We start from the raw sequence: 25832 nt of genomic DNA, 5'->3' as shown, positions 1-25832 counted from the left end.
AGGTATCTAAGAGATTTATGTATTCAAGTTACGCTCATACACTGACATATATTCTTTAATTTATCCCTTTTAAAATATGCTAATAAAAAGCGCAGTTCATTTAAAATAATTGATAATACACAACACACACAATGTAAAAATTGATAATAGTATCAATTTATTATAAAATTATTACTGTCGTTCTATCCCGAATATATTTACAATAATATCAACTATTATAAAATTACCAATATCCTTTATACCGCGCGAAGCGCGGGCTATTTCACTAGTGAATAATAATATCTAGTTGTTAGTTACTCGACACAAGTAATATTTAAGTTAGAGAAGTCAATAGGTCTCCCAAAAAGACTCCATTCCCATTCTGACCACAAATTAGTCCTTTGGAAGACAATTCTCTAATAACGAAGCAATAAAAAACAACTTTCTCCTACAAAACTTCCTCAAGCCTGAAGACTTCTGTCATATCAAACACAACCACATAATAACCGACCTTATGTTACGGAGAATAAGATGCATGAAGAGTTCTATGAGTAACACTTTGTGTAGTATAAGATGCTACTAAGTTAATACGTAATGTAGGAGCATCATACAGCACAAAAAATGTTATTATCATAGCGGATCATTTTAATAAGAGTAGCATCATAAGATGCTCTTTAATGTTTGAGCTTTGAAGGCTATGGACTGTTAACAACTGGTTATCGCGATAAGGAGAATGATGGAACTTGTAGCCAAAATTAGTGCTGTGAAAAGGCGAACTTTTACAATAAAAAATTCTCTTTTTTAAGGTATCAGATAAACAGCACAGTATCGACAGGTTTCCCTCGACAAGAAATGAAGAGAAAGCGCTACAATAGGATCAGACTCTTCAAAATCAGCCAAATCGAATACTGCACCCATGAAGAAAGTAACATTGTCGATCGTTCTAAACCCCAACACAACAGCAGAAAAAACTATAAAAGGAAAAGGAAGTGCAGAGCCCTTCAAAAACGGGTTATACAAACTTCAGTAAACACCACGGGCAGTTGGATATTTATTGGATATCTGATCCTCATCTCACCATCAGTTCAGCCAAACCCCTTTCGATCATTTTAAGATGTTTCGAACTTTCAATTATATCCTTAGGCACCACTTCTCCATGACAATGCCCACATACTGAACCCATGTGCACGACGAACACAGACAGAAACAAAGGACAGAAACAAAGGCCAAATACTCTTGACAGTTTCCAACAGACATACAGAGCAAAGGAAACAACTACAAATGCCAATCGACATAATCCAGATGCTCAACGAAGATAGGCAGTTACTGAGGACCGATTGAGTGTCAATATGTACCATTTGATTCTTTACCCATTAGAAGCCCAACATCTAATATGCACTTTGTTGTTTCGCAACCGTGAATCTGCGAAGTCCTTTTAAACTCAGGAGACGTACGCCTTCAGAAAGTGAAAGCTGGCATCTCTGCAAGAAAGCATGTGCTCAAAAAAATTATTCCTTCTCTCCTATCACTCCTTTGTTTTGAAGGTAAAAGTGAAGTGCAATCAGCAAAACAAGCTTGACAAATTACCTCAAAACAAGAAGTTAAGAACTAAACATGATGCTGTCTTTTCCCATTTCAGGAACTTTTGATAAAGAGCATATTCACGTAATCATTCTCAGCCAAGGGCAAAATACAGAGTAGGAGGACAACTTTTTGCATGGAGTAAGCAGATAAGCAACCTTTTATTAAGCAGAAATATTTGTTTGACATATGAAGCTACTCTAAGAATCCTTCCAGATAAACATAGCTGATAGCACAACCAACACATGACTGACAGGAAAGTGAGCTTTCATATTCTCCCTTTTATTTACTACATAAAAGAAGCATCATTCAACTATTCAAAGTTTCAAACCAACAGTAACTATAAATGGGACCACAAAGCTAAAAAATAAAAAATAAAAAATAAAAATAAAAATAAAATTGTACTCCATTCTAATTTGACTTGAGCGGAGCATATGCTAGTGTAAACGTGTTAACCGGTTTGAACCGGACCGGACCGGTAACCAGTTAACAAACCGGAATCGGCCACCGGTTTACCGGTTAAAAACCCGAAACCAGAACCGGTCCGGTTCAAACACGTCCAGAACCTCTTTTTTTTTTGTATAGTATATATATATATATATATATATATTATAGTATTTATTAGTATATTGTAGGTATATTTACATATGTTATATAAGTTTATAAGTAAAGTGTATATATTTACTGACTAATAGGCTAACAGCAAATCAGCAATACAGCATATACGTGTATATATATATATATATATTTTTTTTAAGTATACTATATATACTTATAACTTATATATTATAACTTAAGTTATTTATAGCTTAATTTTTTTCTAATTTTATAAATTCGTATATATATGTAATAAGTTATATGCTTAAGTTATACTACATATACCTAAAATATAGTAAGAATACACTTATATATATCAATATACTTGGGTTATATAATTTACATATATATATATATATATATGTTTAAATTATAAAATCTTATATAAAGATTCTCTAAGGTAATCATCTATGTTAAGGGCTTTAATCTTTTCCTTAACCTTACAATTTTTATAAAAATGACCTACTCTGCCACACTTATAACAGGCTTTTGGGTTTTTGGATTTAATAAAATCCTTCCTTTCTTTTAAAGTCTTTTTGCGCCTAGCTTTTTTCTGCAAGCGCTTTTCCTTCCATTGTTGGAAGTTTTTATGCTTATTCTTTTGCCTATGAGGCTTCTTAGAAGATTGTGGAATGTCCAATCCAAACTGTCCACAAAATTCTCCTAATTGTTGTCTTTCATTAAGACCATGGCGCTTGATTTGCTGATTGAGCCTGATTTCATTACATAAGGCTAATCCTTCCTGCATACAAGTACCAATCAAATTTCCATAAGTATAAGAATCATAATTAATACTTCTATCCCCTTTCCTAAGAGCTTTTCTAACTCTTTCTGCAAAAAGAGGAGGGAGTCCATCTATAAATTTGGACTTCCAATGAGAGTTCATTACTCTCAGGTAATTCCATGACCCTGCAAAGAAAAACATCTTTATACCACCTAAATGAGGTTAGGGTCTTACATCTAAGGTTTTGAAGCATGGTACGAATAGATTCACTATTATCGGACCGTCTTCCTGAAAAATGTTCAACAATATTAATAATCAGTGTATAAATTGCATTAGCTACAGGTGCTTCATGACCAGGCTCTTGCTTAACATCGTTTAAAATTGAATGGCGCTGTGTAAAGGTTAAATAATTATCCCACCAACCTTTTAATTGGCCAGTGAAACCAGCTATAATCATATCTGCAATAACTCTTTCAGTGTTTTTATGAACCTTGCAGATAGTGTTGTACATTAGCATTCTATGAATAGTACAATAAATCTGACGTTTAGTATAACCGTCAATATTCCATTCATATATTTCCTTACCACTATAACTGTTGGAAATAACATGTTCGTGTTCCTCTAATAAAACATCTTGATGAGTTGGACGAGGATAGTAGGACATCCTCTGGGTAGGCTTAACAGCATAATATTCATTAATTTTATTAATATCTGATGCTATGCGAGCCTTAAAATAAATTGGACCATAAGCCAAACTTGTTTGGACTGTCCCTATGAGGGATTTTTTCCAGTTTCTATTTCTTCCATCTCTTAAAGCTTGCTGGTAAACCTCTTAAGGTTAAAGGTTTGAATGCAACCTGTACTAACTCAATATGCATAAATCTATGGGTTACCCTATAAGGGGCAAGATCACTGTCAGATAATAATCTAAATGTAGCATGATCACTATCTACAGTCATCGTTTCTTCAGTGATTTTTACCACTTGTTTGAGACCTAATTTCTCAAAAGTACCCATCTGGTATATTACTCTGGGTTCTATCCTAGGAATTGTCCACTTATTAAGCAGATCAAGTTCTTGAGGAGTATCATATTCCTCTTTTTAACAGTTCTTTTACGATTTATAAAATTCATGGTATGAAATCGTTGAATTACATCACCTATTACTACTGAAATACCATGGCTCTGATACCATAAACGCCGCAGGATCTCGCTGCTGCATGATGTCATCTAGGTAACAGCAGTTTTACTAGGTTACCGACCCTGGCGTTGTGATTGTTCCTACCAGAACAAGTCCAACAAACGCCATCCTCGGCTAAGCGGGCTAACAACATGAACACCGCCTGGGTCAGTCTCTTCCTAACCTTGAACATCATGTTTTGGCGTTGATCATGATGCATTATTACCATGATCTCAGTAGTCTAGTGTGACGTAATTCAACGGAGAAACATGAACTGAATTAAAATAAAATTATACCTTGAGGTTGTAGGTTGTGCTCAGCAGCGAAGATTTATATAAACAAACTTTTATTTATAAAAGAAAGTTTTTACAAGGGAGAGAGCTTGGGGTATCCAAGACTTGCCTCTCATCTGAGAAGAATGATCCTTATATAACGGATCATGTGCACTAAACAACAGAGCTAAAAAGTAAATGGCTGACAACATTATGGCCAGATAAAAAGAAAAACGGAAAGTAAAAATGGAAAACATAATTATTAAAACTGCTTTATAAAAGCAGATTCCTTCTTTATTAAAGTAGCTGCCTAGTGGCGGGTCCCACCAATCACTTCATCGGTGACTTGCCCTCGTCTTTTGTAGAGCTGGAAGATTCTTCCGTGTGGCCAAGAAATTGATCCGCAAATTTTTCAAAGTCATCTGTATTATCTGGACTCTAGGATTCCCCTGCTAAGACCTGTGTATCATAGTCTTCGCCTTCTTCATTATCATTGTCAGTGGTATGACCAACAGACGCCATTGATGTATCAGACATAGCTTCCATATTAAGATGCTGCATTAAATTATATTTAAATTCCTCCATGCAAGTAGCTATAAGCTGTTCTGGGGGAATTACTCCTTTCTTCATCTGAATTTTTCGAGCAATATGCTCAAAAGGACTAGGAACTTCCTTTTGTCTGGAATTAATAGAGTCCTTATAATGTGCAATGGTCGTTTTGATTTGATTTATTAAATCCTGTCCTGGAATGGTTCCATCTTTAGATTTTTGAATCAATTTTTTTCAGAATTTTGTATAAAAATTCTGTTCAAGCAAGGCATATTTTGCGGGGTATAACCCACTTCAACTGACCATTTCATGATCCATGGAATAGAAAATTCAATGAAGAAATACATATTAGAAATTTCTTCAGAGAAAGTAATATTATTTTCCAAATCTATTATTTTTGGAGAAACATCAACCCATTCAGTATATAAACTCTTGAAGGGTTCTGGTAAAGTTTTCACGGTTGGACCATAATGGATCCACCATTGATAAAACCAATTTGGAATGCCCTGTTTATAAACATCGGCGCAGATTTTTATAAACCAAGAATGTTTCTTATTATCATTTTCATATAGAAGAGCTTTATTTAAGCTTTCAACATAGTCCCAATAATTGAATTTAACTGGGTCTTTCTATTCTGGGTGGATATAATCCCTGTCCTTTAACGGACTTATTCCCTATTCATTTGGAGAAAAGATCTTTGAAAAGTTATAAACTTTTTTGGTATTAGCTGGATAAAAATGCTGAAATTCAGCTGACCCTGTATATGAAAGGATCATTTCATAATTCATCCGATATTTATAAATCGGAGTAGCGTATGACGCTTTATCAAAATACCTTTGCATTATTTGCCAAGGTTCATCTTTCCATTGGAGATCATGATTCTCAAGGAGAATTATTAACTCTCGATGAGCATTTTCTTCATATGAATCAGTGTCCCCATTATCATCAATTGCTAGAGCATTGGAATATGATGGAGGCATATTATCTCCTTTTTTCTGTGCTTCTATGAAAGCAAGATATTCAGCATAAGTGATTTGTTTCTGGGTATTACCAGAAGTTTCTGCAATATTGTCGGCTATTAGTCTTTTGTTACCCATTTGGGCAAGAACAGTGCCCCTGCCCGTTCCTTTTGTCCTCTTCCTCTATTAGAGAGAGGTGTCAATGAGGGTCTCATCCTGCAAATGAGAAAATGATAGTTATGAACTTAAATATTCTCTAGTGAGAAAATCAGGGAGACTGTTATCCGATCCCTTTTTATAATAAATTTCAAAATCAAATGGTGCTAAAAGGGCTTGCCATCTGGCAAACATTTGTTTAGAAACATCATGTTTGCAATCTTTATTAAACATAAATTTAGCCGTTTGGCAGTCAAGTTTTATCAAAAATTTTTGATTGTATAAATCACTTTGAAATTTAAGAACACATTTAACTATAGCAAGAATTTCTTTTGCTACAGTAGCATAGTTCTTTTGACTATTATTCCATTTGCCAGAATGGAACTGGACTAAATATTCTTGTTTATCATTTGGAGAAAGTTGTTTAAGTATTCCTCCATAGCCAATATCAGAGGCATAAGTTTCTATAATTTTTTGCCAGCTAGGATTTGAATGCAACCTGTACTAACCCAATATGCATAAATCTATGGGTTACCTTATAAGGGGCAAGATCACTGTCAGATAATAATCTAAATGTAGCATGATCACTATCTACAATCATCGTTTCTTCAGTGGTTTTTACCACTTGTTTGAGACCTAATTTCTCAAAAATACCAATCCCAGCTGGCAAAAAATTATAGAAACTGATGCCTCTGATATTGGCTATGGAAGAATACTTAAACAGCTTTCTCCAAATGATAAACAAGAATATTTAGTCCAGTTCCATTCTGGCAAATGGAATAATAGTCAAAAGAACTATGCTACTGTAGCAAAAGAAATTCTTGCTATAGTTAAATGTGTTCTTAAATTTCAAGGTGATTTATACAATCAAATTTTTTTGATAAAAACTGACTGCCAAGCAGCTAAATTTATGTTTAATAAAGATTGCAAACATGATGTTTCTAAACAAATGTTTGCCAGATGCAAAGCCCTTTTAGCACCATTTGATTTTGAAATTTATTATAAAAAGGGATCGGATAATAGTCTCCCTGATTTTCTCACTAGAGAATATTTAAGTTCATAACTGTCATTTTCTCATTTACAGGATGAGACCCACATTGACACCTCCCTCTAATAGAGGAAGGGGAAGAGGACAAAAAGGAACCGGCAGGGGCACTGTTCTTGCCCAAATGGGTAACAAAAGGCTAATAACCGACAATATTGCAGAAACTTCTGGTAATACCCAGAAACAAATCACTTATGCTGAATATCTTGCTTTCATAGAAGCACAAAAAAAAGGAGATAATATGCCTCCATCATATTCCAATGCTCTAGCAATTGATGATAATGGGGACACTGATTCATATGAAGAAAATGCTCATCGAGAGTTAATAATTCTCCTTGAGAATCATGATCTCCAATGGAAAGATGAACCTTGGCAAATAATGCAAAGGTATTGTGATAAAGCGTCATACGCTACTCCGACTTATAAATATCGGATGAATTATGAAATGATCCTTTCATATACAGGGTCAGCTGAATTTCAACATTTTTATCTAGCTAATACCAAAAAAGTTTATAACTTTTCAAAGATCATTATAAAAAAGATCTTTTCTCCAAATGAATCGGGAATAAATCCGTTAAAGGACAGGGATTATATCCACCCAGAACAGAAAGTCCCAGTTAAATTCAATTATTGGGACTATGTTGAAAGCTTAAATAAAGCTCTACTATATGAAAATGATAATAAGAAACATTCTTGGTTTATAAAAATCTGCGCCAATGTTTATAAACAGGGCATTCCAAATTGATTTTATCAATGGTGGATCCATTATGGTCCAACCGTGAAAACTTTACCTGAACCCTTCAAGAGTTTATATACTGAATGGGTTGATGTTTCTCCAAAAATAATAGATTTGGAAAATAATATTACTTTCTCTGAAGAAATTTCTAATATGTATTTCTTCATTGAATTTTCTATTCCATGGATCATGAAATGGTCAGTTGAAGTGGGTTATACCCCGCAAAATATGCCTTGCTTGAACAGAATTTTTATACAAAATTCTGAAAAAAATTGATTCAAAAATCTAAAGATGGAACCATTCCAGGACAGGATTTAATAAATCAAATCAAAACGACCATTGCACATTATAAGGACTCTATTAATTCCAGACAAAAGGAAGTTCCTAGTCCTTTTGAGCATATTGCTCGAAAAATTCAGATGAAGAAAGGAGTAATTCCCCCAGAACAGCTTATAGCTACTTGCATGGAGGAATTTAAATATAATTTAATGCAGCATCTTAATATGAAAGCTATGTCTGATACATCAATGGCGTCTGTTGGTCATACCACTGACAATGATAATGAAGAAGGCAAAGACTATGATACACAGGTCTTAGCAGGGGAATCCTAGAGTCCAGATAATACAGATGACTTTGAAAAATTTGCGGCTCAATTTCTTGGCCACACGGAAGAATCTTCCAGCTTTACAAAAGACGAGGGCAAGTCACCGATGAAGTGATTGGTGGGACCCGCCACTAGGCAGCTACTTTAATAAAGAAGGAATCTGCTTTTATAAAGCAGCTTTAATAATTAGGATTGTAATAATTATGTTTTCCACTTTGGTCACTTTTACTTTTTACTTTCCGTTTTCTTTTTATCTGGCCATAATATTGTCGGCCATTTACTTTTTAGCTCTGTTGTTTAGTGCACATGATCCGTTATATAAGGATCATTCTTCTCAGATGAGAGGCAAGTCTTGGATCCCCCGAGCACAAGCTCTCTCCCACTCTCCCTTGTAAAAACTTTCTTTTATAAATAAAAGTTTGTTTATATAAATATTCGCTGCTGAGCACAACCTACAACCTTAAGGTATAATTTTATTTTTCTTTTATTTTAATTCAGTTCATGTTTAGCCTTATAGGCTAAATATTCCGTTAAATTACGTCACACTAGACTACTGAGATCATAGTAATAATGCATCATGATCAACGCCAAAACATGATGTTCAAGGTTAGGAAGAGACTGACCCAGGCGGACTGTTCATAACTAGGCGGTGGTCCTGTTGTTAGCCCGCTTAACCAAGGATGGCGTTTGTTGGACTTGTTCTGGTAGGAACAACCCCAACGCCAGGGTCGGTAACCTAGTAAAACTGCTGTTACCTAGATGACATCATGCAGCGGCGAGATCCTGCGGCGTTTATAACTTACATATATAAATGTTTAAGTTATAACTATATATAGTATACATATATGTTTAAGTTATATGTATGCTATATATTATAAGTATATAACTTTCTAGTTTTAAATATATGTATATTCCTAACTTAATATAAGTAAAAATATGAACACAAGTAAATAGAAGAAAGCTCAATGAGCCATATATTTTATTCATTCTTGGATAATTGTTTTTAACTTGCAAATAATACATGAGTTGCAAAGAAATAGTAGAATAATAAAATCACCAATTCTCAATCATTTGGTTAATTTCCCCCATATCATATTCGGCCATGGAGATATCTTTAAAGTCTTCCATTTGGTCCGGTCCACTTGCTATCAAATTTTCGATCTCTTCCTCCGCTTTGGTTGCGTCGCTCCGATTTAATCCAATCGCGAATGCACACTAGTACTTGTAAGCTAAAGCCGGATAATGAGTGTCTATGGTCTCTAATTTGTTGTCTTCCTTCGCTAAATGCACTCTCCGAAGCTACGGTTGATACTTGAACCGTAAGGATACCATTCTTGAGAGTATCAGATGACTTGTATTTCTTCCACCATGCTAAGACGTCCAACTCATCTAGTTCCTTGATATCCACATTTGTCTGCATCAAATAAAAGTGATATTCATCAAAGTTTGCACTACAAGGAGGAGTTGGATGTGAATGTAAAACTTTTAAACCCGACAAGCCCTTTTTGCTACTTTGAGAAGTAGTAGGGCGTGGAGCATGTTCTTCCAAATTAGAATAATGAGTAAAAAATTTTCTAAACTCGTCATCAATAGCGAGTTCGGCTTTAGCTAAAGATCGTTGAACTCCCTCTTCAATTTCTAAAAATGTATAAATTTGACCAACCAATGCTTTAGTATAAGACACTTTTAAACAAGGATTTAAAAGAGAACTCAATATAAATAAAGTTGGGATGGGGAAAAAATACTTCTAAAATTTTGTTGTCATATCAAAAATAGCCGCTTGATAACCGGGTTTATATTTATACTCTTGTGAAACTCTAGCTATTTCCGCTAAGTAGGCTAAAATTCCGGTTACCGTGGGATATAATTGTTTAGAAAAAGCAAGAGTTGCATTATAAAAAATTTCTAAGAGTTCAACACATTCCTTAACATCTTCCCAACGCGTAAAATTTAACCAATCATCATTATTAATATTATATTTGTTGTGAACTTGTTGTATGAGAATCCTATACTCATATGCTTGTTGTAGCATAATGTAAGTGTAGTTCCATCTAGTCTCAATTTCTACTTGAATTTTTCTAGGTCTAAGGTTATTTTCCACACAACAATTCTTAAAATCTCTAAGTCTTCCCCTATTAGCATTACAAAAAAGAAACGCAACCGCCTCTCTAACTTTTTGAATAGAATCGTCAAAACGCACAAGACCATCTTTAACAATTAAGTTTAAAATGTGACAACTACATTTTACATGAAAAATATTTTTTAGCGGTGGGTTTAATTCTCTTTTTAAAAGACCAATCGCCTTTGTATTATTAGAAGCAATACAAAGTGTTTTTCTATAAATGTTAAAAAATCTCATAATAGTAGACATTGAATCCGCTAAAAATTTTCTATCGTGACGACCTTTTCCTTCGTCATATAAAAAAGATATAATTCTTTTTTGCATAACCCAATTGTCATCAATCCAATGACATGTAATAGCAAAAGAATCTAACTTGTTAAGACTAAGACCCAAATCAGCGGTAAGAGAAACATTACAATTTAAAGAATTAAATACATGGCGCAAATAAAATCTATATTTTTTTATACAAATCTATAACATCCGCTCTACATGTACTTCTAGGAATACCCTCAAATAACAACGTTGAATGTAAGTAACAAACCCCAAACCCGAAGGAAAGAAAAATGGTAAACAATCATAAGCTACCATTTTAGCTATTTCTACACGCTCTTTTTTCTTGTCATACTTAAAATTTTTACCGATTCGTGGGTCTATCGTCATTTGAATACCCCCACATTTGCTCTCCCCAAACATCCATATGTTCTTTCTCATATGAGCATTTAGTGTACCCGTTCCACCATCCTTACTAGTTTCTTGCCTAAAAGCAAATACTTGTCCACATAGGGTACATTTAACTGTTTGGCTTTCTCTATCCTTAGTCATAAATTTTCAAATTTTAGCGGTTGGCTTACGAGTTCTAGGCGGTTTGTCTTGTGTATGATTGTGCAGGACATGTATCTCCTATGGGATTTTCGGGGGCTTGTGTTTTTTTCATCATCATCAATTTCATTAAAAGTGTCGGTATAATGTTGTTGCATTGCCTCATGACCTAAAAGTGGATTATTTCCACCAACATTAATACCTAAATTAGGTGTTTCTTCCACCAACATTAATACCTAAATTAGGTGTTTCTTCCACAAATGTTTCCTCATTAAGCCCACCCCTAACAATACCACTACTACCGGCACCACGTCTAAAACTCTTCGCCATTATTAAATAGAATTAAATCACACTCAAATAAATCACAAGAAAATAAATTGCAACAAATTAAATTGCGAAAAATAAAGATAAGAGTTGGAACGAAGGTACCAAATTGCCGGACTAATTTCCAACAAAGTGAAGGCTGCTAGAATTGCAAATCCACCAAAGCTACTTCGGATTGTTGCAAAATCACCAACAATATTATAATTGCAAAATTAATAATTGAAACTATAATAAGACTTTATAATATTATTTGAGAGAAATTTAAAGTGGCTAATTGTTGCAAAGTAACTATAATTGAGAGAAAGAGAAGAGTGAATTGGTGTGGATTAAAATGAAAATGGAGAGGGGTTTATATAGGGGTGGGGATGGGTTAAAGTGTTAAAAAAAAAGTTTGGGGGGGCAAAAAATGGGTTTGGGACCGTTTGGCAACGGCCATTTTTGCAAATGGACCGTTGCCCAATGGTCCATTGGGCTGCTCCAATGGCTCTATTTAAAAAAAAAAAAATCACCGATTTAGCCGGTCCGGTTTCGATTTTACCGGTTCCAAAAAAATTGAAACCGGACCGATATATAATAAACGGTTAACCAGTTCCGGTTCAAACCGGTAACCGAACCGGTAAAACCGGAACCGGAACAGGAACCGGTTAACCGTTTATTATATACCGGTCCGGTTTCAATTGTTTTGGAACCGGAACCGGACCGGTTAAACCAGAACCGGACCGGCTAAACCGGTAAATAGAGCCGTTGGAGCAGCCCAATGGACCGTTGGGCAACGGTCCATTTGCAAAAATGGTCGTTGCCAAACGGTCCCAAACCCATTTTTTGCCCCCCCAAACTTTTTTTTTAACACTTTAACCCATCCCCCACCCCTATATAAACCCCTCTCCATTTTTATTTTAATCCACACCAATTCACTCTTCTCTTTCTCTCAAATCTCAATCTCTCAATTATAGTTACTTTACAACAATTAGCCACTTTAAATTTTTCTCAAATAAATATTATAAAGTCTTATTATAGTTTCAATTATTAATTTTGCAATTATAATATTGTTGGTGATTTTGCAACAATCCGAAGTAGCTTTGGTGGATTTGCAATTCTAGCCGCCTTCACTTTGTTGGAAATTAGTCCGGCAATTTATACCTTCGTTCCAACTCTATCTTTATTTTTCGCAATTTAATTTGTTGCTTATTTGAGTGTGATTTAAATTAATTCTATTTAATAATGGCGAAGAGATTTAGACGTGGTGCCGGTAGTAGTGGTATTGTTAGGGGTGGCTTAATGAGGAAACATTTGTGGAAGAAACACCTAGTTTAGGTATTGATGTTGGTGGAAATAATTCACTTTTAGGTCATGAGGCAATACAACAACATTATACCGACACTTTTAATGAAATTGATGATGATGATAAAACACAAGCCCCCGAAAATCCCATAGGAGACACATGTCCTGCACAATCACATACACAAGACAAACCGCCTAGAACTCATAAGCCAACCGCTAAATTTTGAAAATTTATGACTAAGGATAGGGAAAGTCAAATAGCTAAATGTACCCTATGTGGACAAGTATTTGCTTTTAGGCAAGAAACTAGTAAGGATGGTGGAACGGGTACACTAAATGCTCATATGAGAAAGAAACATATGGATGTTTGGGGAGAGCAAACGGGTTCAAATGTGGCGGGTATTCAAATGACGATAGACCCACGAACCGGTAAAAATTTTAAGTATGACAAGAAAAAAGAGCGTGTAGAAATAGCTAAAATGGTAGCTTATGATTGTTTACCATTTTCCTTTCCTTCGGGTTTGGGGTTTGTTACTTACATTCAACGTTGTTATAATCCGTTATTTGAGGGTATTCCTAGAAGTACTTGTAGAGCGGATGTTATAGATTTGTATAAAAAATATAGATTTTATTTGCGCTATGTATTTAATTCTTTAAATTGTAATGTTTCTCTTACCGCTGATTTGGATCTTAGTCTTAACAAGTTAGATTTTTTTGCTATTATATGTCATTGGGTTGATGACAATTGGGTTATGCAAAACAAATTATATCTTTTTTATATGACGAAGGAAAAGGTCGTCACGATAGAAAATTTTTAACGGATTCAATGTCTACTATTATGAGAATTTTTAACATTTATAGAAAAACACTTTGTATTGCTTTAGATAATGCTTCTAATAATACAAAGGCGATTGGTCTTTTAAAAAGAGAATTAAACCCTCCGCTAAAAAATATTTTTCATGTAAGATGTAGTTGTCACATTTTAAACTTAATTGTTAAACCCTCAGGGTTGGCCTGGTGGTAATTGGCTTGAGCCTTGGGGTGCTCCCTTTCAAGGTCTCAAGTTCGAAACCCACTGGGTGCAAACAATTTCTGTGGGCCATCGGACTGGGGTAAAACCCTGAATTACCCGTGGTGCACTTGCGGGAAACTCCTTGCCGAGGGCCTGTGCACCCCCGGGATTAGTCGGGGCTCAAAGAGACCCGGACACCCGGTGCTTAATCAAAAAAAAAAACTTAATTGTTAAAGATGGTCTTGTGCGTTTTGACAATTCTATTCAAAAAGTTAGAGCGGCGGTTGCGTTTCTTTTTTGTAATGCTAATAGGGGAAGACTTAGAGATTTTAAAAATTGTTGTGTGGAAAAATAACCTTAGACCTAGAAAAATTCAAGTAGAAATTGAGACTAGATGGAACTACACTTACATTATGCTACAACAAGCATATGAGTATAGGATTCTCATACAAGTTCACAACAAATATAATATTAATAATGATGATTGGTTAAATTTTACGCGATGGGAAGATGTTAAGGAATGTGTTGAACTCTTAGAAATTTTTTATAATGCAACTCTTGCTTTTTCTAAACAATTCTATCCCACGGTAATCGAAATTTTAGCTTACTTAGCGGAAATAGCTAGAGTTTTACAAGAGTATAAATATAAATCCGGTTATCAAGCGGCTATTTTTGATATGACAACAAAATTTAAGAAGTATTTTTTCCCCATCCCAACTTTATTTATATTGGGTTCTCTTTTAAATCCTTGTTTAAAAGTGTCTTATACTAAAGCATTGGTTGGTCAAATTTATACATTTTTAGAAATTGAAGAGGGAGTTCAACGATCTTTAGCTGAAGCCGAACTCACTATTGATGACGAGTTTAGAAAAGTTTTTACTCATTATTGTAATTTGGAAGAACATGCTACACCCGTTGCTCCACGCCCTACTACTTCTCAAAGTAGCAAAAAGGGCTTGTTGGGTTTAAAAGTTTTACATTCACAACCAACTCCTTCTTGTAGTGCAAACTTTGATGAATATCACTTTTATTTGATGCAGCCAAATATGGATATTAAGGAACTAGATGAGTTGGACGTCTTAGCATGGTGGAAGAAATACAAGGCAAGTCATCCGATACTCTCAAGAATGGTATCCTTACAGTTCAAGTATCAACCATGGCTTCAGAGAGTGCATTTAGCCAAGGAAGACAACAAATTAGAGACTACAGACACTCATTATCCGGCTTTAGCTTACAAGTACTAGTGTGCATTCGCGATTGAATTAGATCGGAGCGACGCAACCAAAGCGGAGGAAGGCGAAGAGGAAGAGATCGAAGATTTGATAGCAAGTGGACCGGACCAAATGAAAGATTTTGAAGATATCTCCATGGCCGAATATGATATGGGGGAAATTAACCAAATGATTGAGAATTGGTGATTTTATTATTCTACTATTTCTTTGCAACTCATGTATTATTTGCAAGTTAAAAAAAAACTACAACTTGCAAATAAATGTTATCCAAGAATGAATAAAATATATGACTCATTGAGCTTTCTTCTATTTACTTGTGTTCATATTTTTACTTATATTAAGTTAGGAATATACCTAAAATATACTTATAATATACATCTACTTAAATTAAAAACTAGAAAGTTATATACTTGAAAAATAACTAAAATATACTAAGAATATACTTATAATATATAGTATACATATAACTTAAACATATATATATATATATATATATGTTTAAGTTATATGTATACTATATATAGTTATAAGTTAAATATATATATATATATATAACCTAAGTATTTTGATATATATAAGTATATTCTTACTATATTTTAGGTATATGTAGTATAACTTAAGCATATAACTTAATATATATATATATATGTGTGTGTGTGTGTGTGTGTGTAAGTTATATAACCTAAGTATATTGATATATATAGGTATATTCTCACTATATTTTAAGTTATATATAGTATAACTTAAGCATATAACGTAATATAAGCATATAACTTAATATATATATATATATATATATATATATATATATACACACGTATATACTGTATTGCTGACTTGCTGTTAGCCTATTAGTTAGTAAATATATAAACTCTACTTATAAACTTATATAACATATGTAAATATACCTACAATATACTAATAATTACTATAATATATATATACTATACAAAAAACAAAAAAAAAGAGGTTTTGGACGTGTTTGAACCGGACCGGTTTCGATTTCGGGTTTTTAACCGGTAAACCGGAACCGGTGGCCGGTTCCGATTTTTTCTGGTCCGGTCTGGTTCAAACCGGTTAACACGTTTAGTTTATGCTAGTGTACTACTATACAATCAAACTGTCCCAAAGAGCTCAAGACGTTCATGTTTCCATATTCATCAACGAACACATTAAAACACCTTTAATGAAGGTTAAATTACATTGAAACTAATTGATTCTATTTCGAAACCTTTTTGTTTTTCCTACCCTTCTAATACTTGTCATTTTTAACAGCACTCATTCTTTAATCATTCACTTGAAATAATTGCATAGAAAACTTAGCAGAAAAATAACACCATCGAAGTCCAAAACCTTCCAGACAGCACATAGTTCAAACTTCAAAATAAACCAGCACTTGGTCATACACAGAGCTTTATCTATTCTCCAACCAAAATTTCTCCCGAGCTAAAAAGCTTAAAGTGGTTAAGGTAAAGCAGACTAATTAAGGAAATGTTGTATATCTGGTGAACTAAACTGTGTTCCCTAGGCAAATGAGCCAGCCTATGCAAGTGAGCGAACAATATCATTCAGAAAAGCAAGAGAAGAGCTTTTAGTCACAAAATGCTAGAACCAACAGTGAAAACCTCCTAGTCCTCCCAACTTCCAATATGGAGTATGGCTACCTATCAAAAGAGAGAGCAGGGTAATTTTTTTTGTAAAAAGAAGCACAGGAATAAGAAAGTAATATTCCTAATATCGGCTGACCACCTTCAAATTATGTTACTCGGACTCTTCAAAAATGTCGACGTGTACGTGTCAATCCTCCAAAAGCAGTGCCTTTATGGAGGATCGGACACGGGTGCGGCAGCCATTTTGGAGACTCTGAGCAACTTAGCCTTCAATGCAAGTAAATTAAACTACCCGAGATTAATGGGCAACTAAAACAGAGAAAAGAGATAACTCGCTGGACTGCACAACAAGATTTTCTGAAAACTGCATCCAGCAACTTAACAACACAAATCATTTCTATTCTAAATACTTACCTACTGGCAGCACCATCAACCACAGCTAACTGCTCACTGGCAATATATAGCTCGATCTATCTGTGGAGGAATTTGCTTGATCTCTGTTCCTAGTTCTTGTTCAATTCTGTACCTGTCAGTCAGATAGATACAACAATATCATCAGAAACCGGCACACGGAAACTAAATGACCTTCTAGCATAATAGAAATGAAAATAATTAATGCATACAGATTGAAGCGATCTTCATAAGTAATCAGGTTAACAGCTAAACCAAGATGTCCAAATCTCCCTGATCGGCCAACCTGCAAAAACAATTATCAATGAGAAAATAACACCAACAGATAGATAAGTCAATAAGCAAGATCAAAGATCTGTAGTGCATACCCTGTGCAAATAAGTTTCTGAGTTCTTAGGGAAATCAAAATTGATAACAACATTGACTGCTTGAATATCTATTCCCCTAGTAAACAAATCTATCCCATCATGAATGAACACGATTACTAAATCAATCAATTAACAAAATAGACTATCATAGGAACACATGCTGATCCTTGTAAAGAACAAGAATCAATGAGATTAGCACCCATCATGAAAGATCAAGTCAAATTCCCCATCTAAGAATAATGTCGGGATCATTCATTACACAATAAAACAAATGGGTGGCATACCATGTAAGAGTGCTTAGCAACACCAAGAATATGGCAGCATGGACAGTGGAATAGATATCAGTGGAAGCCACAAATTCCACCAAGGAACCCAACTCCCAGCCCCCAACCAAAACTCAACCAAATGAGGTGGGAATTTCACCCTATGAACACTAACTAAAAAGATTCAACTACATAGAGCACCATATTTGGTCAGATAATAAGTACATGCAATCTGACCCAACAATGGTGCACTTGCAACCAAACGAGTTACACCACAATACACCCAGTGTCTATATTTCTCATGATATTTCGGTGTGAGAACAAATTATGAAGAGAATCGTATAATAAGCCACACCTTTTAAATAACTGCTATGTACTTAGAAGTGCTAGTAAATAACGATGAATCCTAAAGGTCATATTGAACATGTGGACACATCAAGAATTAACCATAACAGTACAAACAGATGCATTAATCATACCAGTACAAACAAGGTTCCTGCAGGCACCGTTACGGAAGTCATGAAACACCCTGTTCCTATGATCTTGAAGCATCTTGGCATGAATGTAGAAGCATGAATAGCCCAGCTCAGTAATCTTCTTGGCAAGAAGTTCCACACAATTTACAGAGTTGCAAAAAATAATTGATTGGTTAATTTGAAGCTTCACCCAGAAAGCAGATAGAAACAGGTTATCATGTGCATTGCGCTAATTTTAATACCTACATTCCATAGTATAACTAGGACTAACCTTTGAGAAGAGAGTATTAAGGCAGTGAATCTTCTGTCTTTCTTCAACAAAAGCATAATATTGCGTTATACCCTTGAGTGTAAGTTCATCCATGAGGTTGATAACATATGGCTTGTGCAAATATCTATCTTTAAAGTACTTGACAGTAACAGGGAACGTCGCAGAAAACATCAAGATCTGGCGATTTGCAGGTATGAAACTGATCAGCTGCTCAATGGAAGGTTAGAATTCTGGTGAAAGAAGCTTATCAGCCTGAAGGACAAAAGTAAATACAGTTGGCTTTACAATCACATATGGTGTCTTGCCAGGAAAGAAGAAAAAGAGGGTGGGAAGGACAAGCAGAAAACAATTTATCCAATTCAAATGAACTTATGTAAGGTCGCCACGGTAAATTTTGTTCTCAACATGTAAGAAACTTGCATCAAGACTTTGTAGGTTGTAAGTCAGAATCATAAGTAAACTTATCATCAAAAAAAAAAAAAAAAAAAAAAAAAGGAGGAGGAACACAAGTACACTAGCCCAAAATGTTGCTAGTTTCTCAACATCAAAAATAAAAAAGATCTTAATTGATTAAAGCTTCACCTTATTGCATATGGTGTACTCTATAGATAATAAGCTTATCAAAGAATTTAAGCATTTTCTTTTGAAATGGGTAAAGTTAGAATTTAAGCATTTTTGACATCGGTTTAGCATTAAAACGACTCTTCAGGAGACAATCGCACATTAATACTCTGATTTATTTACTCAAGAAAGGGTTACCTCATCCATGATAAGCATGGAGCAATCTTTCAAAATGCACACCCCCTTTTTTGCAAGGTCAAGAATTCTTCCAGGAGTTCCAACAAGTAAATGAACTGGCTGATACAGTCTCATTATGTCATCCTTTAAGCTAGTCCCCCCAGTGGTAACCATGACTTCAATTTTTAGGTGCTTTCCGAGTTCTTTACAAACTTGAGATGTTTGGAGGGCCAATTCTCGAGTTGGGACAAGAATAACAACTGCATATGGAGGCACCAAACAACAGTTAGAAACGAAACTAAAACAGAGAAAACTATAATTAAACAACTAGGGTAAACACTACACATTTTACTCTTTATTTGCAGGGATGCTAAATCTATGTTAGGATCAATTATAAGCTCTGTCATTAGCACATTGTATCAAAAATAGCTTGCTCGAAACCAAAATAAAAGCAAGATATTCACAGCACGTCACTTCACGTGTAGCACAGAAATGTAGCAACATAGACTATATATGACAGGAAAGTGACAGCAACACATGTTTCTAAGCTAAACTTTCTATGGCTGAGGTCAGCATTGACAATGCAATCTCATCATCACACTACTTAACTCTGACTGACATACTCGCTTTATTAATGGGGCCATCGAATGTGCAACTGAAAATCTGGAAATGGCTCTACAATTAATTAGAACTCTGAATGAGTCAGCAAAATGATGGAAAACCTGAAGTTAGCACACCAGCAAATAAGCCAGCCCAAGCTTAGAATCAACAGAAAATTGAACTCAACTCTATTAAATCAAGTCAACTTCATACTGTAAATAAATGTGTTTACAAGAGCTTTTTTTCTTTCTTTCTGAGAACAAGTATTTTACAAGCATGGGCTGGATTTAAGTTCAAAATATTGTGATATGGAAAAGAGAAACTCCTTTCAATATTGGAATTTAAATTCAGAATATTTATTTGCAAGAACCAAAATTTTCAGAACTTATTACTATATTACTGGATATTTTCTACAAGTAATTACTAATCTTCCACAATTGTAAATAGCAATGCAATTAACACCATAGAATTGATTCAAACAGAATTTTGTTTTAGGTGATTAAATGTAATATGCAGACAAGAAAACCATTACATTGCAATTCCCATAAAAATAAAAATGGGAATCTACTTGAGGCAGTGTTGTTAAAGGTCATTTGAGGCACGCTTAAGCCCTGAAGCTCAGTTAAAGCCAGGTAGTGGCTTCGCCTTCCTTAAGTAGCACATATTGTAGGCACTAAGGTGCAAAGGCGTTCACCTCACTTCCCGTTGGCTCTGTCTTTAAGAGAGAAATAGTAGACAATACATATAGTTTGTAAACTAAGATAAATTGTTAAAAAGCGTTATAAATGTATTTTTAGTACTTAGGATAAGAAATTAAAATTTTAGCATAAGAAACTAGCTCCAAATAATATAAAACTTCAACTTTTCATCTAAATCAGAAATTTAAGGTGGCTCCTGAACTTGATTGATATGATCTTTTCATCAGACTTTGCGTAATTATAATTGTTTCAATTCTTTTGTCCAAATAGTTATTGTTTGCGTTTGTAGTTATTTTTTGTTGCATTACATATATTTTATTTTCTCCTTCTAGCGTGTTGCTTACTCTCCTTTTTGGTTATCAAAAAACATTTGTATCTTATTTTTCTTCATGCGGTTTTCTTTGTTAAACCTGCGTTTTATTTCTGCTTTGCGCTGAAAGCCCCAACAGACTTTGGCGGTTTCTCGGAGCGTTTGACTACTCTTACTTGAGGGGCCTAAGTGATTTCAGGCCTAACTCAATTCCTTTAGTAAAGGAGCTGTACACCAGATTATGCCAAAGCTTTACTAGCTACTCAATCCATGCTCAACATGAATTGGTATACAAAGCTTAGTTCACTTGCAGCCCTACAGATACTAGAAAGGTCACAATATAACAACTATAAAATGCCTAGATAAGAACCTTGAATCACATTCTTGTCTTGATCAATTCTCTCTAAAGCAGGAATGCAGAAGGCAGCAGTCTTCCCAGTTCCATTTTTGGCCCTAGCTAAAATGTCACTTCCAGTGAGAGCAATTGGAATACTCTCCTCCTGGATTGGCGATGGTTTCTCAAAGCCCTTTTCATAAATTCCCATAAGCAGTTCGCACTTAAGAAAGTAGTCTTCAAACTCATTTCCCTTAGTTGCTGTCACATCCTGCAAGAAAAAGTGGCAGTGAAACAACCAATTTCTTATGTAAATCGCCGTGAAGATAATCAGTAATGCAGAATAACCAGAAATAACCTCATAAATACCGGTACGTAATCACAGAAGTTTTCCAGATCCAAAAAAGAAGAAAAAACAATCAGGGAGTAAACAAACCACATCAAGGAAGACATACTGATAACTCAACAATCAGTGAGCAAATTATGAGCCCGTTTGGATTGGCTTATAAGTTGCATATAAGTTGCTTATAAGCTGTTTTCAGCTTTTTTGAGTGTTTGGCTGGTCAGCTTAAAGTCATTTTGTGGTTAAAATAAGCTCAAAAAAATAATTTGGCCCATTTGACTTAGATTATCTAAAGCAGCTTATAAGCTGAAAACAGCTTATAAGCCAAAAAAAATAAGTTAGACTACCCCAACTTATTTTTTTTAGCTTATAAGCTGTTTGCAGCTTATAGGCATAAGCCCATCCAAACAGGCTCTATAATACCTTAGATATTACTAAGCGTATAGAAGATTATAAATATAGACTTAAAATGCTATGGTACACATCAAATGAATAGCCTCACGCTCTCTAGCACTTGTATGAATAATATAAAGGCTGTTAAATCATGTAGATGATTATAAATGTACACTTACAATGATATGCTACATATCATATGAATAACGTCACTTCTCTAGCACTTGTGTGAGTAATATGACATTTTTCAGCAGCTCTGCATAAGCAATATGTTTTTGTTTTTCCAGTTAATTGTCAGATCATCCCGTTCTCCTAATGGGTTAAAAATTAGACACAAGAGCACTTATGATTAGATCAATAATGAGGAAGGCCAAAGAGAGAAAAGTGACAAAGACATAAGCTGAATTGAGATAACTAAGGGAAAATCTCAGCAAGAGAAATATCAGCCCCTTTGTCCCGAAAAGACAGCCTACTTTCTTCTTTGGTCATCACAATGGTGATCACTTAAAAAGAATTTTTTTACATGCAAGCATTCTATGACAAAATTTCATGACTCAAGTCTCAAGCTAATAGTATATGAGATGCTAGTCGGGCCACCTCATATCTCACAGCATGATACTTATGATTCAAGTCTTCAGCAACAATTGATTAATGAAACTGCCTACGACAGATGTGAAACCAATGTGTTGGGAAGAAACAGAACAAACATGGTCGACGAACATGCTGTCATGAAGAGAATACAATGTATTAAACTACACGGGCAGAGATCAATTTCCAATTTACCTCTGTTCTATATCGAGTATCAGTTGGTGGTATCTTCAACCTAGCCTTCCAATCTTGTGAACTGAGCAAAGGGGAAAAGAGAAGAAACGAAATTGATTTATCATTACTTGCACTACAGTTTCAGATATGTTCAACAGAATAACTTAATGAAATAACAAACTCATGATACATGAAACTCAAAGAGGTCCTAATTCTATTAATAAAAATGATACACCAATAACTTTTGGGAGAACAAAATCCTCACTTGATATATAACTGTTTGCAGTTAGCAGGAGAAATAATCCGTCCTTTCCCTATTTAATGTAAAGGTACTAACATTCCCTCCTGTCCCTCAGCATTTTTCATATGGAAGCTAAAGTCTCCTCCAAAGTGCAGGTGTTTATTGGTCCCTGCCCCTTGAAATGTCCAATACTAATGACTTGTGTAAGATGAGGAAGCTAAGCAAGGTTCTGACTTCTGCCCCCTGAAGTTGAACACTTTTTTTTTTTTTTTTAGAATGGTAACAGTATTGAATACATTGTGTGCAGTCATCATAATGAGATACACAACTCTCTTTAAGCAGAGTCCTACAGAATCATTCTCCAGAAAAATCTGGTTCAATAAAATGCTACAACATGCTGTTAGCAGTTGAAGGTGTGATTTATCACGGTCCTAAATGTAGCAGTTAGCAGTTGAATGCTATAACTCTTAAACTCCGACAAGTTCTACATCCTATGCATGAGACAACAACAACAAAGACTCACCTAAATCCCAAACTAGTTAGCTGAGACTAAGTGAATCCTCTATCCATTCCGCTGATTGGGCTCATTTCATTACAATACTCAATAATTGAGTTTTAAAACAAATAAGGGTTCTCTGAAACTATAAACAGCAACAACAACAACATACCCAGTGTAATCCCACAAGTGGGATCTGGGGAGGGTAGAATGTACGCGGACCTTACCTCTACCTTTGCGGGGTTGGGAGGCTGTGTTCAATAGACCCTGGGCTCAAAAGAGATGTAACTGACGCAAGAAAATAGGAAAGAACAAGGGACAACAAAATAGTACTCCCTCCGTCCCAATTTATGTGATATAATTTGACCGAGCATGAAATTTAAGAAATAAAGGAGAACTTTTGAATCTTGTGGTCTAAAACAAGCCAAAGATATTTGAGTAGTTAAGTAAAGTTTAAAGTTAAATTGTTGCGAAATACGGAAATATATCATTCTTTTTGGGACGGACTAAAAAAGAAAGTGTATGACATAAATTGGGACAAACGGAGTAATGTACAGAATAAGTGCAGCAACAGATATCAATACACATAGGCGAAAGAGAAACTACACGATACCTAAATCATACTACTAAAAGTACGGCCCTCGACCTCCATGCCTACCTTCCCTATCTAAGGTCACGTCCTCAGTCAACTGAAGCTATGTCCAGTTCTCAGAAACTATAAATTCTCTAAATCTCACACTTATTCATAGCTTCTGTGCATATCATACTGAGACTAAAGGGAGCAAAGAAAGGCTACCTGTGGTCAAGGGGTTGGGACTGTACAGTCTTTTCAACGTCATCATCAGTAAATGGCAACTGGTTTCTTCTAAGCCACTGCTGCTGTGTTTGCTGTTGATAGGGCACTGGAGAAACTGGAGAAAAATTTATTAGAGGATAAGCGGGTCTAGAGCGTGGAGAAATTTTTATTAAATAGTATGTTTTAAGTAGTTTCTAGTGAAACGTGCTGATCTTTATGGCATTTGGCAATAGACAGCGCCGACGTTTTACTATAATTACAATAATAGCTCGCTTTTACTTGTCTACAATTTTTATTTTTACTTATCCACTTTAATTATGAAAAATAATTTATTTGTCTATTTTACCTATTAATTACTTATTTTAAATTATTTTTTAAATCTACTTCAATTAATATGAATATACATTTCATTTATTATTTGTCAAAAAGTGTATAACGTTACTATTCATTTTACTGTTGAGTTAATTATGGCAAAGAATAAAGAACACAGTTGTACTTCTCTGGAAGCAACATATAAAATGGAGAAAATGATAAAATGGTCCCTTAAGTTCAAAGTGTTTCGTCGAAAAATATTTGGGGACATTTTTTTCTACTTTTTTTTTCCAGTAACATTTTTTGGTCCTTTAGATTTATCAAAACTGAGCACTTATCGCCACCAAATATTTAATAAATTATGGTTGCTTAATTTAACGTGATTGTGAAAACATGTACTCCCTCTGACTTAATTTATGTGAAGGGGTTTGAAGTATCAGAGTCAAAACACTTGATTTCGATTATAAATTCGCAAATAGATTTCTCCAGTATTTTAAAGTAAAATTTACATACTTGAAAACTAAACGAAAGTATTACAAATCAATATACCTAATACTTTTAAAAAGTTTGAGAAAATTATAGTCAAAGAAAAGATAGTTTGACTCCCTAAATAGTAAGGCCCTGACATAAATTGGAATGAATGGAGTATGAATGTAAGATGTAATATGAACTCACATTTATAGGTCTAGTATTTGCAGTTTCTACTCTCTTTTTTATTTATTTTTGGTCTTTGATACAATTTTTTGTATTGCGATTTTGAGAATTAACGACTTGATGCTTTGATTAAATTTTTTCTTACAGTTTTCGAAAAATCTAACGGTTAGAGTTTGTTAAATGGTTGATGAATACCAAAAATGTTAAACTTTTGAGAGACTTAGCAAACTAGATCTGCATAGGAATTTATTAATTAGATCTCCTTAAACCTACCCAAACATAAAGAACAATTTTTGTCATTTTCTGAAAGGAGCTCTATATGGAATTCTCACAAAAATCTTATGGGACAAAGTAAGGAGTGACTATTTAACAAATTAAACTTTCCAAAACTCAGTTTAGTGCCCAAATAGTTTGGAATATATGTCCATATGGCCAGACTTAGAAAAGGTTAATGATTTTGTTGTTTGATGGCACCACCTATATATATTTGGATGTAAAATAGTTTTTGAACACTTTGCAACTGATGCTATTGAGTGTCAATAATGTGACACATTTGAAAAGCTAAAAATGCATGGTGCATTGTGTC

General features: G+C 34.6%; 1 pseudogene; it reads right to left on the bottom strand.

The window, feature by feature from the left end:
- Nucleotides 1-734: 734 nt before the first annotated feature.
- On the bottom strand, nucleotides 735-25546 carry LOC132644408 (DEAD-box ATP-dependent RNA helicase 8-like; annotated as a pseudogene).
- Between the last annotated feature and the right edge of the window lie 286 nt (nucleotides 25547-25832).

Source organism: Lycium barbarum, chromosome 6 (assembly GCF_019175385.1).
Source record: "Lycium barbarum isolate Lr01 chromosome 6, ASM1917538v2, whole genome shotgun sequence".
In the NCBI taxonomy this organism is placed as follows: domain Eukaryota; kingdom Viridiplantae; phylum Streptophyta; class Magnoliopsida; order Solanales; family Solanaceae; genus Lycium; species Lycium barbarum.
The sequence above is the reverse complement of the archived record's forward strand: the minus strand, read 5'-3'. Positions and strand labels throughout refer to the sequence as shown.